Source organism: Magallana gigas, chromosome 1 (assembly GCF_963853765.1).
Source record: "Magallana gigas chromosome 1, xbMagGiga1.1, whole genome shotgun sequence".
Classification (NCBI taxonomy): Eukaryota; Metazoa; Mollusca; class Bivalvia; order Ostreida; family Ostreidae; genus Magallana; species Magallana gigas.
In genome coordinates, this window is record NC_088853.1 from 26,934,948 (window position 1) to 26,955,552 (window position 20,605).

At 34.3% G+C, this 20,605-nt stretch overlaps 2 long non-coding RNA genes across 2 annotated transcripts in view; one reads left to right on the plus strand and one right to left on the minus strand.

Annotated features, from left to right (window-relative positions):
• LOC136273610 (uncharacterized) overlaps positions 1-20,605 on the plus strand; it is a 72,064-nt gene that overhangs the window by 39,874 nt on the left and 11,585 nt on the right. The gene's annotated exons all lie outside the window — the stretch shown is intronic.
• Positions 16,132-19,173, minus strand: LOC136269846 (uncharacterized). Its single transcript, XR_010707416.1, has 2 exons — positions 18,537-19,173; positions 16,132-16,455 (listed from the first exon to the last, which is right to left on the minus strand). It is a non-coding gene; the product is annotated as an uncharacterized lncRNA (long non-coding RNA).

The following is a 20,605-nucleotide window of genomic DNA, read 5'->3' on the forward strand; positions in this document are numbered from 1 at the left end:
TGGAAATTGTTGTCTCACTATTGCTATCGATTTTCTAATAACGATTTCCTCTTGGATTCTCTCAATTAAAACCATGTTTCCATTTTTAGTTCGCTTTCCAGTTTGTTTTCCTACTTTTTGACTGTCAAAGATAACAGCTATTGCTTTAACGTTCGACTTGTCCGCCTCTGTATGTTCAAAGTGAGAAATGTATCCCATTACTCCATTAACTAAGCCATCTTTGACATCGGAGTTTCTTGTTAGCATGACACGAGCATTAACTGCAAGCAAGAGCGAGCTTGATAAACTGTCATTTTTGGTTTGGGATGGTTTATCTTTAAGGCAAAGTTTTCCTGAGGTTTTATCTTTTTGATAATCTTTTGCATCAATTTGTATGAAATCTTTGCATTTTTGTTTCAACATATTTAAGTTGTACGTGTTTACCTCATCATTAGTAGAGAAAACATGAAGGACATCTTCGGGACCTTCTCTGATGCAGTCATTTACTGTGTTTAATGTTTCGATTGCTAGAGGTTCTTCTAAAGTTCTTGTTCGCAGCAAATTCAAAGCTGTTGCGAAAGGGACATCATCACGCTGACGCATAATTTCATTCAATTCAACTTCGTGGAACAAATCTCGCCAAAAGTCAATGGGATATGATGCGTTATCATTGTAAAGTCTCTCGTCTTTTCTTTGTTTTACAGGTGGAAGTTGGAAAAAGTCACCAACAGCAATCACACTAACTCCTCCAAATGGATCTTTACATTTCTTGATTTGTACCAGTCTCTCATGAATGTAGAATAATAGCCTCTTGTATACCATCGATACTTCATCAATTACAAGAATCTGCAAGTCTGCCAATTTCATTCTGATTTCACTTAAAGATTGTTCTTTTAGTGGTTCGTATGGCAGAGACAAAAACTTTGTCAATGAGAAAACGCTATGAATTGTACTGCCACCAATGTTAAAAGCAGCTGTGCCAGTAAACGCTGTCAGCAAAACTGATAAGGATTCTGGTGATGATAAACTTCTAGAGAAAAGGCGTGATGCTTCGAAATTGATAGCTTTCACAATTTGGCTTTTTCCAGTACCTGCCCCACCAGTAAGAAATATATGAAATGGAGCTGGATTTTCATTGACAAGTTTTCTTATACACCAGTCTCTCACAAAGTAGAATACTTTCTGTTGGATTTTATTTAAGTTTTGCAATATGGTCAACATTTCTTCACTTGAGACACTGATTTGCTGTACATGATATAAGACATCAGGTTTGTGCAAGTCATTTTCTATGTCTGGAATTGTTTCGACAAATTCATCTGAGTTTTGGTGTTGAGACTTTATCATGACACATTCATCTCTATCACGTTCAGTTTCGGGACACAGATTTGCCCATGCATCCTCTGGTTCTCCAATGTTTTCATACGTTTCTTGAGCTTCATCTATGACATTTTCGTTTTCAGCAAAGTGAGCATGATTTGATTCCACAATGACTTTGACTGGTTTAACACATTTTGTGCTATGCAATTTCACAAATCCTTTTTCATAAAATGTCTCGTACAAATCGAACGATTCCGGTTTTAAATGTGACTCTTTCCGATATGGAAGAAAAAGCTGCAGTCGAGATTGATAAAATTTCTCTGGTGTTTTCTCTACACTAAATCTAGGATACCTCACAACTGCTTGTTTTGTTCTTGTTCTCTTTTGAACAAATCCCTTTGAATTTTGTAGTTCGAAGACGTTTTCGTTAACTCCTTTTGGAACTTGAGATTTGGCAAGTACGCGATAATCTGAACAGAACTCAGCTAAACACATGTTATTAAAGGCCCTGTTGTTTGGTCGGTTTTCATATCTTTCAACAATGTTTGTCATGAAAATGTCCTCATCGTCCTGTTCCCCTTCTAAATCGTCTTCTGGTTCCCGACGTTTTGGTTTCATTTGAGAAAGGGGTTTTGTCATGCGAGTAGGGTTTTCTCCAACTGGTATAAAGATTACTTTTCTTGAAGCTTCTTTCATTCTCAAATTGCAAACTCTGTACACAGCTTCTTGTGCAGAAACCTCTCTGTGTGTCATGTATGCAGATCCTATTTTCTTCAATGTTTGTTTGGCATCAAGATTTCCTTCATGTGCTTCAACTTTTGTTTGTTTCAATAGCATTCCCATTTCTCTCTCAGACTTCGATATGTACGAGACTATATATACGATGCAACTAAAAGGATCCAAAACATATTGAATGTCCATATTTGCATTCCAACACTTGAGAAGGCATGGATTGTATTGATTTGTCCACAATTCATTTGGGTGCCTTTTGAGAACAACTGTTAATTTTTTGGATAAAACATTCAGTGCATTTTGGTACATGTCTTGTGTCAGAGAGAGATTATCAAAAAGGTCATCCGTTGTTTCAAAGTCACAGGAATCACTTTGGATCTTATTCCACACACTCAGTAAAATTTCTTTTGCTTGAGACTTTGTGAGATATTGATTAGAGTCATGTTGGTGAACACCTGGAGTTTCTGCAGTTTCATCTATATCATCGTCGCCATCATGCATTTCTGTGATAAATGTACGCTGTGATGGTGGCCTAGGGAAGTTAAATCTACACTCGACTCCATTTTTTTTACACGATTTTGAGTGATTTTTACTGTGCTGTTGAACATCCAATACAACTCTTCTCAGTTCAGAATCTTCATTTTCATCAGGGACTGCACATGTCACATATTTGTCAATAAAGTCGGTCACAGCTTGTTTGCCATCAACATCTATCTTTGGAGCATTTTCCACCCAAAATAAACAATGCATGTGTGGTGAACCTCTTTGTTGAAATTCAACCCTTTGAAAGAAATCTACTATTTTCCCAATAGGTTCTGATGGTGATTGAATTACGTCTCGCTGAAATATACGAAATCTGTGTTCGAACATTCTAGCCACAGTAACAGGATTGCTACGCAAGATCTCATTTTTTTCTGTCCAATCTAGCACATCCGGATTTCTTTCATCGCATTGTTGTTTGAGCAAAGAACTGATGGCATCATTCCATCTATATTCTGCTGAAGAGAACGAGCAAAACCATGTAGGTATTCCAAGCTGTCTTAGCATAGCAAAAAGATCTTTCTGTATTGCTGACCAATACGCTGGAGTTCCTCTGATCGGCTGCATAAATCTTATAGCTTCATCGTTCCTCAGCAATTTCGAGAGAATTTCTGGATTTCGAAGCATATCCGAATTGATTGCTTTCCCTTTTTCGTTTAATGAGATAGTTTTCCGAATTGAAATCTGGGTTTTTTCAATCACCTGATTTAGTTCAGAAAGATATTGGCTGAAGAAAATGTAGTTTGTATCCTTTGCAAATCTATTATCTGCATTCATAAGTCTATTATTGAAGTATCGAGCAAGTGTCAGTCTCTTGTCTCTTTGTTCATCAAATGAGAAATTCCCTGACGGAAAATGATATGGAAATGTTTTTGCTTCATTTCCCGGTTCCTGAAGCATTCGTACTGGATTATTTCCTTCTGCCGGAGCAATATTGAAGACATCATCAAAATAATGGTCTAAAACTTCTTGCGCAATATCTAGAGGTTGAAGACATGTGTCAACTGCTATCTGTAGCTGTTCATTTTCTTCTGTCAGTGTTTGAACCTCAGCTTGAACTTTTTCAGTTGCTTGAACTTCAGCTTGATCAACATCTTCGTTTGTTTCTGAATTGTCAATGTCTCTATTGATGGACAGATTTGAATACCATTTGTTCTTTTGTTTCAAGTAATCTAGCGCGGAGACAACATGGGTTGGGTTAATGAATTGATATTCATAATAACCTTTGTAGCTCAGTTTTCTCTTTAGTTTAACTCGAAGCAAATGGTTTTCGTCATTGTTCAGAGGTAAAGTAGTTGTTTTTTTCAAGTTAGATGGCACACAAACAACTGGACCATGAATATTTTTCTGTCCACCTTTTGGAAGAGCTATTACCTTCATGAAAGGTATATGTTGGGAAATCAAATGTTGTTCCAAACTGTTTAAGCGGGATAGTTCTTCTGGGACGGGTTCAAGATACATATTGTTTGCTGCTGCTTCGGATGGAATTTCACCATTTATAATCTTTCGGTGACACGTATAGCAAATCCACAGAGAAGACTTTGTACAATCTTTGGAACAAGATGCTTTACATTGATGCCAAAACGTATCTTTAATGCAAGTACCAGCCACTTCTGCCGATTTTTCACTTTTGGTATACACGTCTCTGTTACACATCTGTACTTGATTCTGAAACATTAATCTATGGCAACTACAGCATACGAAATCAGGACCTTGAGCAGTGTTTCTTTTGAATAGATGACGTACTTCCTCTATATTTTCAAGTTTGATTTTCTTATTGAACCTATTTTGCCGAGACTTTTCTATTTTCTTTTTCTGAAAAAGGGGACTGGATTGGTAAGATTTCTTACTGTTTTCTTTAGACTGCGATCTGAAAGATTCATCCGTTTTGTATTTCAATGAACTAGTACAGAGGACTTTCTCTCTGAATTTTTCATCACTATGATATCTCTGAACACTTGCTCTTTTAACCTTTTCTCTATGGATATCATCAGAGCGATATCTGCTAATGCTTCTTGCTTTTACGTTTTCTCTGTGCTTTTCATTCAGTTCATACTTTTTTGAGCTTCTCAATTTCATGTCTTGTCTATGTTCATAATCTGTTTTGTACTTTAGTTTACTTCGTGTTTTGACATTTTGTCTATGTGTATCATCTGTTTTGTATTTTTGTGTACTTCTTGATTTGACATTTTGTCTATGAACGTCATCCATTTTGTATTTTTCGGTGCTTTTCTCTTTACAATTTGTTCTATGTACACTGTCTGTTTTGTACTTTATAACACTCTTTTGCTTGATATTCTCTCTGTGTATAGCATCAGTTCGATACTGACAATTTGCTTTCCTCAACACCTTTTCTCTGTGATCTTTTTGGTTGTATTGTGCTCTACTTCTGACCATACTTTTGAACCGGATCTTGTCCTGAAATGCTTCATCGTTTTGATATCTTTCTTTCAAAGAGATTCTAAATTCATCGCCTTCTTGGTACCTCTGTGAAGCATATGCAAGCTTTTGCTCTCTGAATTCCGAATTTTCGTTGTACTTTTTTCTATACCTTTCTCTTTTGTATTGACGTTTCTTTTTTTCTTTATCCCTACTTGATCTTTCGATGCAATTCATATCTGTTTCTACATTCATTTTTCTGTTGCTTTCATCATTATCAAATAAATCACCAAAACCGAGGACAACGTCATAATGATTCTCGTTTTTGTGGTTTAAATACAAACCACCTTGTTCTGATTGGAGTTCTGATTGGAGACTTGCAGAGATATTTTGTCCTGAGAATTTCAGCCAAATACCATTTGAAAATGTGAAGATATTGATGGACAGCATGTGAGCTAATGCTAAAATTTCTAACTCAGTTGCCCAATGCCCTTCTTTTTCCATTGATGTCACATGTTTTTCGATGGAATCTTCGTTAGATCTCAAAAGGGACTGAAATTTATCTCCATTTTTCAAAATATGATGGCATATTGAATGTCGAACAACATGATGGTGATTTTCTGAACATGTGAGGCAATAAGAAATTGCTCTGAAAAAACAGTTACCATCCCCAGTGATCTCTTTGCATAAACAAGGTACTCCTAATTCTTGAGTAGGCCTTTGGAAGGTATTATTTTCTAACTGAGCATATGGTATTCCTATTGCAAGGCATGCCTGTTGCTTTGAAGCCTCTGACATAGGACAAAATCGAAATCTGTTTGTTTCTCTATGAACAAATACTATTTCATCATCTTCATCATCATTAGCAATATTGCAGTCAGTTAAGTTTTCGCAGTAATCTTCTCCGGTCTTTTCTGTAGCAGTATGCAAAACATTTCCTCCCCTTTCTACTTTTTTTGCAAGGCATTGTGTCCCCGTTATGTTACATTCAACAACGTTTGAAAATCCCATGGAAACGGCAAGTTTCTTAATATGTTCTAGTAATGCCCCTACATTTTGAAATAAGAGTCTTGTACTTTTCCCAGTGCAACAGCATAAGCCTTCTGGTGATCTTGAGTGCGAGTCAAATGTAAAATATAGTCCATTTGTTTTTCCAATAAGAAATGTATTTCCCCCAAAGCATACAAAACATCCATTTGATTCCATCAAAGCAATTTGTAATGCCTCATAAAGTGGGTAAGCATTGAAGTCTGCATAAGATGGTTCATTACCTGACAAACTAATAATACTTGCTAATGTTGAATTTACAGTGAATTCATATGTTCTATTGAAACACTCAAACAGCTGAGGTAACTCATCTACCAGCAAATATCTACTGTGCATTGAAGAACTTCTTTGCAAAAATGTATACAATTCATCACCTGTTGCTAGTATTTTGTTCATGTCTTGCATTGTCCAGTGTATGCTGCTTTTAAATTGTTCAAATGCTAGCGCTGCTAAACTATTTGCAACACATTGGGTACCTGCATTATCACCAAACATGGGATGTGCCTGATGAAATGAACCCTGAACAGATGTTTGAAACATTGTGTTGTTTTCATTACAATCAATCTCGTGTTTACATTTGCTATTCTGGACAAAGAATTTCTCAGGTGAAGATTCAGGTTCATGATTTGTCTTGTTTTCATTCATGTGTGTATTGTCTTTCTCATTGTCATATAAATATTCAAGTTTTTGTTTCTTTGCGGGTTTCGGGTGGATACCCTGAGATAAAACACCATGTCCATTCTTCACATCATTTACTTCAATGTAACTATGCTTTGTTTGTTCGTAACAAATACTGTTTTCCGTGACCAAGTCAGAACTGTTTATACTGTCAGAAGCCATTTTGAATACTGTCTTTATTTCCTCATCTTTTGATAAACTGCTGGACCCTCTTAGCACGGAGGAGTCCAGCTGCGCCTGACCTGCTGGGCTAGGCTCAGAGCCTTCATCATGCCCAGGTACCCTCGCAGGAGTACAAACCCACACTGGGGAGTCAGTGGACAGTGCCTTTGTCACGTTTTTGACAAACAGACGACTTCCCCGAGGAGATGGCAACCTCGGGGCAGGTGGATGCATTTTCACACAAGGCGAGGCCTGCATCCTGGCCAGGGGTTTTTCCTCTTTAGGTGGTAACCCCATCGAACCATACCCTGGAAGATTACCAGGAGGAGCTGAGTTAGCCCCGTCCATTGACCCGCAAGGGACAATAGACTCTGTGGTCTCATCTAATGATGCATCAGAAGAAGCGTGGTGTCGTTTGAGTCTCTTTCTGATCTTGTCTTTCTGCCGTTGACCCCTATTATCGACCTTAACCCTCTTTGGCATCTACAATCAAAAATAAATTTTTAAAATTGTACCTATCATTATAGCCGTAACCTCACACTAAAGTATGCACTTTTATTTTACTGATACTATCTTTATAAGGGAAGTCTCTCCGACAAAAAATGTTTTTAAATGATTCCATACAGAACAAGCTTGGAGCTTTTAAGCTAAAATATTAAAATATTTTTGTTTCAAAGGGTATATGTTAATGTTAACAAGAGGGCCATGGACCACATCGCTCACCTGAGCAACAATAGGCATGATAAATTCAGCTTCATGGAGTCATGTTACAAAATATCTGGATAATGTGGTATAATACATGTAGTTCCTAGTTACAAAAAAATCTGTTTCCCCCTGGATATTCATACATTTATAAGCAAGCCCCTTTTCTTTCTGGATGATTTTATAGTCATACACATTCAGCATTGCAGTACTCAAAAAGACCCTTAACAATTGTTCATATGTACAGGATATAAACGAACATCAAACTCTGAACCCCTTGTGAGGCCCAATAATCATCATCCAGAGGCCAAAGTTTAAACAATTTTAAAGAATCAGCAATGCATAATAATGCTTGCATATAAGTAAAAGCATATTAAATAACATTTCAGATTTTGTAAATAATTAAAATGTTTTCCTTTGACAACTGAATCCCCAATGTGGCACCACACTACTCCTAAAGATTGTGATTTGAACAACTTTCTGAAGTTGCTTTCCTAATGTTACAGCTTTTCAAGGCAAATGTTCTTTTAGGAAAAGATTTAAAACTATTTATCTATATATTCCTATGTAAAATTTGCCCCCCCCCCCCTTGTGACTCGACCCCCGCCCCCATTGTAACGTCAACCCCCCCCCCCCTCCCCCCCCCAGGAATCATGATATGAATAAACTTGATATCTCACTGCCTTAAGATGCTTCCAAACAAGTTTCAGCTTTCCAGCCAAAATGATATTTGAGAAGAAGATTTTTAAAGATTCACTCTATAGATTCCTTTGTAAATTAAAACAACCGGCCATTGTGGTTCCACCCTACCCCTGAGGGTCATGATTTTGACAACTTTGAATTTTCACTACCTGACAATGCTTCCATACAGGTTTCAGCTAAACAGGCATATTGGTTTCCGAGAAGATTTCTAAAAATTTACTCTATATATTCCTATGTAAAAATCCCCCCCTCATGGTGGCCCCACCCTACCCCCAAGGGTCATAATTTTCACAACTTTGAATCTACACTACAAAAGGGTGCTTTTACCTAGGTTTCAGCTTTCCTGGCCTAATGGTTTTGAGAAGAAGATTTTTAAAGTTTTACTCTATATTTTTCATATGTAAAAATGCAACCCCCCCCATTGTGGCCCCATTATACCCCCGATGATTTCCACAACATTGAATCTACAAAACTTGAGGATGCTTCCAAATAAGTTTCATCTTTCCTGGCCAAATGGTTCTTGGGAAGAAGATTTTTAAAAATTTACTCTATATAATCCCCCCCCCCCCCCCCTGGAGGGTTATGATTTTCACAACCTTGAATTTATGCCAGTCAAGAAAGCTTCCACATAAATAACTTTCCGGACCAAATCGTTTTGATAGGGAAATTTTTAAAATGTTCTCTATATATTCCTATGTAAAAAGTCGACTACCTAATGTAACCCAACCCTACCCCCCAGGGTCATGATATTTACAACTTCGAATCAACACAACCTGAAAATGCTTCTACACAAGTTTCAGCTTTCCTGGCCTAAAGGTTCGTGAGAAAAGATTTTTGAATATTTATCCCAAATTTTCAATAATTCCTAATTATCTCTATTTGCAAAAGGGCGTGGTCCTGAATTTACACAACTTTGAATTCCCTTAGCCTAAGAATGATTTGTGTTAAGTTTCATTGAAATTGGCCCATTGGTTCTTGAAAAGATGTTGAAACTGTGAAAAGTTTACAGACAGACGAACAGCGGACAAACAACAAACAAAATGTGATCAGAATAGCTCACTTGAGCTTTCATCTCAGGTGAGCTAAAAAGGAGCGATATCACAATGTTTACGGCTTTAATTACCATTCTTGAAAACACAACATTGCAAGTAAAACCATATGAAGTAGAAATGTGCACTCTACCAAATGACCCTTTATTTGTCAGCATATCATGGTTTGAAAAACTTGAATTTGTTCCTCATTAGGTTGCCCACATCATAATTTTACATAAGTTAGCATTATAAACCAGTTGAAAAATTTTTCAAGTCTACCATGCAGGACTATTACCATTTAATACTTAAGTGGCTTAAGTGTGTTCATTGTATGTTGATTGTTGAACTAGCATATAAATAGAGGATTAGGATAATACCACCCATAAGCTAATTCTCAAAGGTTTACATTTATTTTCTATGTGTATGATATAAACATCCTAAATTCTTTTTAGAACTGTCAGATAACTCTGTTTTCATAACAAAAGCTATAATAAAAGCCGTCCAATCTGTTCACAACTTTAAGTTTGAGCAACTTGTTTTCAAAACTAGACATATCTCAAGATGCCTTAATTATAATTTCATTGTAGCAAATGTATATTATATGAAGTATTTAAATCTCATATTTTTTCTAATAACATTTCATAGATGATGCATTGCTAAAGCTTTTGACTTTTTAAATAATAATGCATATTGACTATAATAAAGAAATGGGTCAATTATACATATGTACTAGCTGTTCAATATAAAAAATTGTAGATTTTTCAGCATTCAGCGGGTCCAGTACAATATCTTCATTAGCTAAATACCTCCAATAAGCTATATAGCATTAACAACTTATTATGTTATTATCAATAGCTTGACAAAAGCTATTTATATACAGTTTTTCACAAAAATGTTGATAATTAGAGATAAACAAAAGAAATACAATAGTTTAACTACTTATATTAACACAATGGACCATTATCATAGCAACCCTAATTAAAGATAGTTTTAACACTGCTGCTTTTGAACACTTTAAATGAAATATTTATTTCCATTGTTGGGGTAACTGACTGTCATCCACTTTGTGTGGATTGATGCATGAATTAGAATATTTCTTCTCATTGTGTAAAATTATCAGAATCTGGGATGGTTCTCACCAATTTTGTTTCGCCCTGAAATGTTTGCACCTGCCTCAGAGCGAAAGATCTCACTGTATTTAGATATTTTTCTCATGTTATTATTCCTCTGAAATTAATTATTATCTATACACGATTTGAAGTTATGTTTCAAAAGAAAAACTAACACAAACAAACACATTGAAACAGTGCTTGCTTTTATACATGCACCGCCAGGATAAAACATGCTTGGTTGATCAGGATGATTACTTACCAATTTTATGAAGCCATTACAACCATACTGTTTTGTAAGGTTCAGAACAAGAGGTGAGAATTGTGTTGTAATAAGAATTATAGCCAGTCATTCACTTCAGATTATTAATTAATAATAAATTATCTGCTTGATTGAACATTACATTACCCCCCTCCCCCCCCACCTCTTATGAAATGTAATGATCAAAATAAGTATTGAATAAATTATCTGCTTGAACTTTACATTAACCCCCCCCCCCCCCTCCCCTGTATATATGTAATCATCAAAATATGCATTAATAATACATAGTAATGTTTTCTATAGCGAACCTTACAAAATAAAGTGTAGAGTTCCTCCAAGTTGAAGAAGATTTATATATAATAGCTATTACTGTGTAGCTCACAACCGGAGCTAACAACCAGTCTTTATAGCTGTATTCCACACCATAATTGTGCCATAGTTTATCTGATATTCTTTAAAATGTCCATTTATACATTGTTATTGAGAAGTCAGAAATTTTCATTTATTGCAGATAGATACTGGTAATCAACATTTGAAGTTGATAACAAGCAAAATGCTGAAAGGCCTACTTTAATAGACTGTATCAAAATAAAACATGAGTAGATTTTGGATTATTTACTTCACATTTACATGTATATGTTTCATTAATTGTTCACAATTACGCATGTAATCAATGCGTAACTGCACAGTGCGAACCATCTCAGGGCGAATTAGAATAGGAGCGAACCCTCTCAGGGGGAAACATGTATAGGAGCAAAACATCCCATTGCCATTTATCTTGCTTACCATAACTGACCTCCTTCATATTACATTCAAAGAGTTACTGTGTGGTCATGAATCAATTGCCCCAAAACTTTAAGAACTTTTATGTGGTAAGTCTCTTAAGAAGACAAAATTTGATGAGCAATAATTACAACCCTTGAACACAGAGCACTTCACAATTGAAAACCGGTACATAGAATTACTGAAATGACAGGATTTTCAGAAATGACACCTGAAATTACCAAAATGAACTAAAATCTCAGGAATGACACTTTAGATACATTAAAATGGGGAGGTATTATATCATACGTTTATGTCTTTCAGGTAAATGCAGAATTAAAAACCTAAGTTAAATATTGTATTTATTGAAAATCAAAAAACAAAAACCCTTATAACAACAATAATGATTTATTACTTGTATAAAATAAGCTATGAGGAAAAAATCAAAAGAAATTAGTAATTTCTAACAAACAATACATATATCAATAGATGAGGAATTTTACTTGTAGGCTTTTAAATATCAGAGGGTCAAACTACATGCATTACATGCATGCTCATCTCATAATTTTCCAACTATCCAACCATTTTCTTTCTTGCAATTATACCAATTAATTACAATGATAAAGACATTCTAATTGATATAATTTAATATATCTGTTTTGAAAACATTTTTTAATAAAAATTAAGTGTTATTTCTGTATATTTGAGTGTGATTTCGATAATTCCAGGCTTCATTTTGGTAAATACTTTCATTTCGATAAATCAAGTTACCTGTTGAAAACAGTTATTATACTAAAGTGAGAATAGCTTTATAAATATAATACAGAGCTGTGGAAAACTGCCGGTCATGCCAGCAAGACCGGCTTAATTTAGCCAAGACCATCATAAATTGGTTAAATGCCAGACCGCCGGACCGATGTTGTTTGCCCCATCAGCATAAGGCAAAAAACACAAAATGAGATCGCTGTAAATGTCTCGTTCCTTGACACATCGGTATTCCTCAGACAACTTCCCTAACGTGTGAGTATCCATTATTGCCGAAAAATACATGATTAAAATTTCTATATCATTCTCTTCATGTAAGATGTCATGTAAAAATCTGGACTGTTCATTTATTTAATTTGAGGAATTATTTTTATTTTATTCTCATCAATATCCCCTTACTTCTGGCTAAAATTAAACCCTGTCCATGACCTTTGATTTACAGGAAGTTTGAGTACCCCCCCCCCCCCTCCCACCCCCATTATTGCTGCTCACATCTTTTCATAACAAGATCAAAATTTTAAAAGAATCCAACAATAAAAAAATAAAATGTTAGAATATAACATAAAAAATTATATCATAATCGCAATTCAATCATATTAAAAGCAATATTCTTTTTGATGTCCCTGCAGCCACATGCACACAAACAGAGGAACATGTGCTTCACATGTCTTGGGACAAATGATTAAAAATTTAAGAAATGCATAATTATGCATTGTTTATTTTTTTAAAGCTTTTAAAAATAATTTTTTGAGTGTCCAGTAAAAGAAATCATGTGTGTAAAAGTTAATAGAAATGCCTATCATGATTAACACCGCAGGTGCATGTGGATTATCTTTGATCCGCCTCAGATTGCAAACAAAATTGCTTCTTACAAGCAAGCAGACGCTCGATTCTCTTTCTTAAAAATTGTGTAGTAAAAATGGTATCTTGCATATTTTTATCAAATATCATAATTCTTCGAATTTGGACCTTAAAAAAAATGCCCTGTCGTCAAAGTGGATTACAAGGCAAACATTCAGTGACATGTGTCATCCCACGGATAAAATTGAGATACGTTTTCATAGGCTTACCTTTTTTAAGGTGAGTTCGCAGATGTTTGAAGTTAATTTTCTTCATTCTCAACTCTTATAGTGTCTCAAAAAATTTTTTTTTCACTTATTTTGTTGGAAATTGAGTACTTCTATAATTACAGTTTTGAAATATGCAGTATGTGTTTTTGAATTTTTTTTCAGTTTTCCATACTTCATTTTAATTGTTGGTATTCCGACAGGCAAAGTTTAATGACATGTCTGTTAGAATAACTGACTTCCAAAAAAAATATTTCCACAGCTCTGTAATATGGTAAACATGATGAACTGGTTTTTAAATTAACATATTTACATTTTCCAGTCTATTTGCCTGTGATAACACTACGTATCGATTATCAATAAAACCCATAACTTCAAATTGGGGCACCAGCGCGGTTTGCTTATTTATATTTTAATAGTTAATTGTATAATGGTTTAAAGTTATATAAATATGAGTAATAAGGAATCATTCTTTGAATATTATGAGATCATAATTCAGGTCGGAGCGTCATAAAATCTATCATAAAACCCTTCGAGCTTTATTGGATTTGATCACGGTCCGACCGAAATTATCAGCTCAACATACTCAAAGAAGGATTCCTTATTTCTTACATATGAACAGAGACATAAATGTCAGAGATTGGCAACTCCGCCATTAGCGTGTTTTGTTATTGAAAAATGGTACACACCAACCTTACTTTGAGAACTACATTTTAGTAAACTGAGATAATGATCTTAAAACAAAAAAAAATCGTTCAAATGAAACGTTTGCATTAGGTTTAAACATCGGCGAAATCTCGGACGATGGGTAGCCAGCTGCCTCCTAAAACTCCTCTTTTAATATTGTTTATATGACATAAACTCATGAAAATATAATATTTTTTATGTTTTGGTAAAAGGTTTTGCCGTTTATATTTCGATATAATTGTTTATTAGAAAGATATACCGATATAAACTGGGAACACTTTACAATAGGGACCGCGGGATTTTGCGAGATTTCGAACAGATGCAAATCTCTGTTATTTATGTCTCTGATATGAACAACTCATCACAGTTTTCAGAAGAACGATAACTCCGGTAAAAAAAAAACAAATCAGCATCCCGATCGCGTTACTAAACCCGAGTTTCTAGCAAAGCAACAAACCAGTAAAAAGAAATACAAATATAACACTGATGGCTTTAATATTAAATGAACGGAGATATAGCCAAGGACCGTGTGCACAACAGCACACGTGACCTGTTACAAAACAAAAACAAAACTTACGACTCTGAACTTGCGTTGGTAAACAACAAAGGAAAATCAAGCGTTGTGGTTTGTCGAACTTTACATTAAATGTTCTGTTCCAGTCACAATCTAATTTTGGTCAATTCTCGGTCAACAGAGGCAATAAATAATTTCAGCTTTCAACAAACATCACTGGACGCATTGTAAATTTCCAAATGACCTTCACCTTTGTATCAACAAGTTGTTCACTCGTACGATAGTAATTTCGATTTTAAAATAACGAGCTAAACCCAATATATTACGTTAAATTGAATAAGATATTATAGAGAATCGGTTAAGGTATTTTGCAGCACAAAAGAGGTATTTATGGGCATGAACGAAAACCAACAAGGATCTGTCGAGGATTTTAAAATGTTTTTCAATCGTTTAAGGTACGATTTAACTTACTAGACGCTATTTTCTAAACGGAAAACCATTCCCCGGAAAAATAGATTTCAAGTTTATGTGGACTCAAAATTTCCGGAAAATCGGGGCTTTCTTACTGCATAGTAATTCCAGCAAGAAATCTCTCTCAAACCTATATGATAATCATTAAAATTCATGAACCTTAGCAACATTGACAAACCTTCAAATACCGCAACTCTCAATTTTACAAAAATATTAACAGGTACTTTATCTGAAATTTTCCCTTGCTAGCTATTAACTTAATAAGTACATTAACATTTTATGAAAAGACATTTTGTTTTATAAAGCTAATGCAATTCTGAGAAGAAGTATACATATTGCAAATTCCTTTGAAGTTTAAGAAAAATATGGCCATTTAAGTGAACCCACCATTTCCACTTTCCTCTATTCAACACAGATTAATAGGGTTCTCCATAGAAAAACATCTTTACCTGGCCTTTCGAGAGCGATTTTTGTTCAATCTTCATTAATAAGAAACCTTATTCAATACTACATATATCTACATGATATTATCACGATAAACGCATCACATAGAAATGACCTTGCATGTATACCCTCCCCAATCTTCTAAATTTCATAAAAAGTCATGGTTTGAAATCTTTTTACCTAATTTTATAAAACTTGCAGCAATTTGTTTGAGTCAATTCTCACACATATTTGAACACAATCATCAATGATACTAAAAATTTGATTTTTTTTTTTTGTTTATTGAATGATTTGTAGCACTTTAATTAACAAATATTAGGACACCTGTATGTCATTCCTTGTTTCAATGAGCAGAAGTTAACAATCATATTTTGAGAATATCTCATCTATTCTGGTTTCTAGTCTCCTTTTCAACATGCTTAAACAGTAAAACCTACAAGTTAGACATCTGCCTTATATTTAAATTCAATTCAAACAAACCCTGAAAGCTGGAGAAGACAGATGAAAATTCTATGAAAAATGTTCAAATTTGACAAGTTCTTCTACATTCTTTTATGCATATATACATTAATAAAAAGATAAAATTATGTTGTGTCTTGTTCATTTTAAAAGTAAATACATTGTATCATAGGCATTAATAGCACATGTTATTTCAATAATAAATTTACATATCCTACATGTAATCTTCATGTAGACAATTGGCAAAGGGGGAGGGGGTAATTTTTCAATTATGTAAACACATCTACCGGTGAATATAATTATAAAATACCAAAAAAAGAAACATGATTGCAGACTTTTATTGAAAAACAAAACTTCACAACTACTGTAAAAAATGTAAATGTCCTTTAACAGCTTTAACTTTGTTTGTCATTAATAAATTTCTTATCAACAAAAACCTAACAAGGCATGATGCTTTCTTAAAGTTTCATTTTTGTTCATGCATTATCCGATTTAATATGAATTACATGTACTGGTAAAAAGTCTGTTGAACACAAGGAATATGCATGTGGGTAGGGGTGAGAGGTTAACCTCAAGAGCTGAAACCACAAGAATCAACAGGTAAAAGCCATGTGTCCGCCATGTTGTAACAAGAGTCTGTTTTAGGCTGAAATTTAAAAAAAATCAATTAGCTGTGTTAACATACTAATAATAGCTGTGTTTACATTAACATATCCATAGTATTTCTGGAAAAAATACACTGACCATGCAGTGTAATAAGTATGAAATATCCCAATACATGACTAACATTTAGGCAGTATATACAGAAACAGAAATTTTCATATCAAGTCATAAATCATAACATCAAGGAATTTTCTTGTGCATAGACACATATCAGATTGAGAGAGAGAAAGAGAGAGAGAACACAAAGAGAGAGTTTGCTTTACTCATATTGCGACAGCATATGTCACTGCGACAGTCAATATTTCAATATGAAAAATAGAAATAGATATCACCCATTCAAACAGCATCAAATTATAATCTTCTGTTATACGATGTTTGTCAATTATACCGGTTTTTAAAAAAAAAAATTAAGGGAGGAGTTTTTGGTTTTATTATCAATACTATGCATATTAAATGTGCATGAATTTTCATGAACTATTTTACAAAGCTTTGTTATTCGGCTGCAAATATTAACATAGAAAAAAATGAGAGATTGATATCATATGCTTGTTTCAAAATTCAATGCACTTTTGATTTTTTTCCCACTAGACAGAAATATTTCTGTTACAAAATTAGGTTATTCTCTGATGCTATGCCAAGATTGAAAGCAAGAGAGAGAGAGAGAGAGAGAGAGAGAGAGAGAGAGAGAGAGAGAGAGAGAGAGAGAGACACACACACACACACACACACACACACACAGAGAATTGGTTTTAGGATCATGAAGCAATTTCAGACTTCAGTCAAAATTTCAACCAGTCATAAAATAATGGTTTATCGTAAAATGACAATGGAAATTTGTAATTGACAACATTACATCAAAATACTTTTAATATAGCATTTCAATTTTGTCAGAGTTTTCAATTAAGAGACATCAAGACGGTTTACAATTTTTGACATACCGGTACATGTAAGTCTAAGTTTGCTTAATGATTCTAGGGCCAGACCACAGTATCAAGGATTTAAATCCACATATATTTGTCTTAATTTAAAATTGTTTACATACAGTGTAGATGTGATATATGCATGTAATGTTTACTTAAACATAAAATAATTGCTAGCGCTCTCGAGTGCTAGCAACTACGTTATTCTTTTTCACTGGAATACGCATGCTCAACTCCATAGTGGGGGATTATGGGAATACTGTATTACTGTAGATAAACAGTACCATTTGAATTGCGTTTTATCATCCTCACATGAAGTTTTGTGTTTTATTGAAAATGTAAAACAGTAGCTTAGGTCTTATAATGCAAAGTTATTTTAAATATTATAATAAATAGCTAGCTTTATCTTAAAAACAACCTCGGATATGTTTCCGAGCTTGCCGGATATGCCGGAAAGGCCCGAGAAGATACAATTGCTACACAACAGTACCAATGGTTCTTGAAAATTTTCATCTCGAAATTGAAATAACAGAAGAACCATAATGATTTAGGCACAGTCAATGAGCTATACCATTGCCGATGTGAAGCCCTCTCTAGATTCACAATTCTAAATTGAGACCCCACTCCAGCACAATTCCAGTACACCACTGTGCCTTCTAATTGTTAATTAATCAATTCAGGAATTTAAATCAATGATTTAGAAATCTGCTTCTGTGTTTTAGGATGGCTACGGCGCTAGCTCACCAATCTTTTTAAAAGATAAGCTTGTATGTATAAAAGATAAACTACACTAATTACAGCATTTTAGACTTGTGTATCTTGGGACCCCCAGCACGGTTTTACAGTGTACAGTATATGTAGTTCAATACGAAATAAGACAAACATATATTGAAAAAAAACGAAAAAAATTCCAAAAAGCGATGTGCAAAACCTGAACGTGTAAATATACTTGACCAAAACAATCCGAGATTCATCTGACTCTGATCCCCGCTTTTATATCGTGACGCACGTCACAATATAAAAAGCGGAGGTTACGAGGTTAGTCAGAGGAATCTCGGGTTACGCTGAAAAGTGCATTTTTTTTTTAAAGGACATAACCTATATTAAAACATACTGAAAGGACATAACCTATATTAAAACATACCTTAATAATCTCCCAAACGATAGTTGAGATGCATTTTCCACTATCGAAGTTTTGCAAGCCATGCATCATATGAAAATGTCGACACTTCGCTGTCAGCTGTTCGCAATCAAAACAAGGCGCGTTGACGTGACGAATCGTACGATACTCATTTCGGTGTTTGATATACAAAGTACAATTCAACATGTATAACAAGCATTTATGCATTTATTTTGCAAGTAAATAATTATAATAAATCGGCCTAGGTATATTGAAATATTTCAAACTCTTCATTCAATGATCCAATGTCAGGATACGTGTTGTTCGACTATTCAACAACTGTCTGTGACGATTAGGTTAAGGCTTATATATCAACTTACGCTTTCATTAACTGTCAGCAACGTCTTTCTTGACTAATGGCTTTCAATTCCTTTTCACTGTTTTGCTGTTTTGCTGCTTCGTTTTTATTATATGTTTCTGGTAAAAAAAAATTGTCACTATTTTCCAAGCCAGCACACTCGACGTATAATAATCAATCAAATTAACGACATCGTTTCAATGAACACGCTGATTAACTATTTTATGATCAGCATGCATTTATCGATTTAATTTTGGTAACAGACTTTTGGTACGAGTTAATTTTACTTTGAACATAACGCTATTTTTTAAACCAAGTTCCTGTAAGAAGCAGAGCTCTTAAACCAATAACAAGAGTACCTTAAATAAAAAGTTGAAAAAATCAAATTATTCCTGGTACGACTTAACAAAATCCGAATGATTTTACGTACGACTTAACAAAAACCTTTCCGATTTCAAGAACGACTAAACAAAAAAAATCCGAATGTGCTACAGTACGACTTAACAATTAATTTTTAGGTACAAGTTAATTTAACCAAGAACTTGATACTAATTTCTTAACCAAAAACGCGGAATCAAAATTTCCGGAAAAATCATTTTTTGAACTCGTATATCTCTGTAATGCATCGTCCGATTTTAAAACGGCTTTCAGTGTTAGATTAAGCTTAATAAGCTCTACAAAACACATATACATTTTTGATTAAATCAGAAAATTCATTTTTTCGAAAATTTTGTTTTACTTCCGGTTTCGACCGGAAGTGATAGATTTTCATTTCCAGCCTTATTACAGAGGTAAATCGATCAAATCATAACCATTCAAAATTTCAAGCCTCTATCTTAAAGCGTTTTTGAGAAAAGTCCGGGACAAAATGACTTTTTGAAATTTTTAAAAATGACGTCACGTCAAAACGGGAGCGACGTTCTCTTTAAAACTTTTACATTTTTGAGGGACGCCAACTTACAAAAATCTCTGAAAATTTCATCAAAATCGGTTAAACACTTTTTGAGTTATGAAGCAAAAAAGGAGTCAGAAGAAAAGAAAAAGAATAATAATAATAATAAAAAGAAACCGAAGAATAACAAGAGGGTCTTCCGTTGAAAACGGAAGACCCTAATAAAAAGAAACCGAAGAATAACAAGAGGGTCTTCCGTTGAAAACGGAAGACCCTAATAATAGAAAGAAACCGAAGAATAACAAGAGGGTCTTCCGTTGGAAACGGAAGACCCTAATAAAAAGAAACCGAAGAATAACAAGAGGGTCTTCCGTTGAAAACGGAAGACCCTAATAATAATAATAATAGAAAGAAACCGAAGAATAACAAGAGGGTCTTCCGTTGAAAACGGAAGACCCTAATAACTAGAGCAAAGCTCGTTGCAAAGCAACGAGTGGGTTTTCCGTTAATGCCAAGAGTAAAGCTTGATGTTCCTGCAAGAAGCAGAGTGTTTAAATCAATAACGAGCAACTTAAAGTAAACGATAAAAATAAATACGAATGATACTATGTACGAATTATCAAAAACCTTAACGATTCTAAGAACGACTTAACAAAAAAATAATTCCGAAGGTGTCAAAGTACTTAACAAACTTCGAATTATTTTTGGTACGAGTTTGTACTTCACGCTATTTTTGAAACCAAAAAAGCAGGATCTAAATTTCTGAAAAATCATTTTTTAAACCCCGATATCTGTTATGCATCGTCCGATTTAAAAGCGGATTTAAGTTTTGTACTCATCATG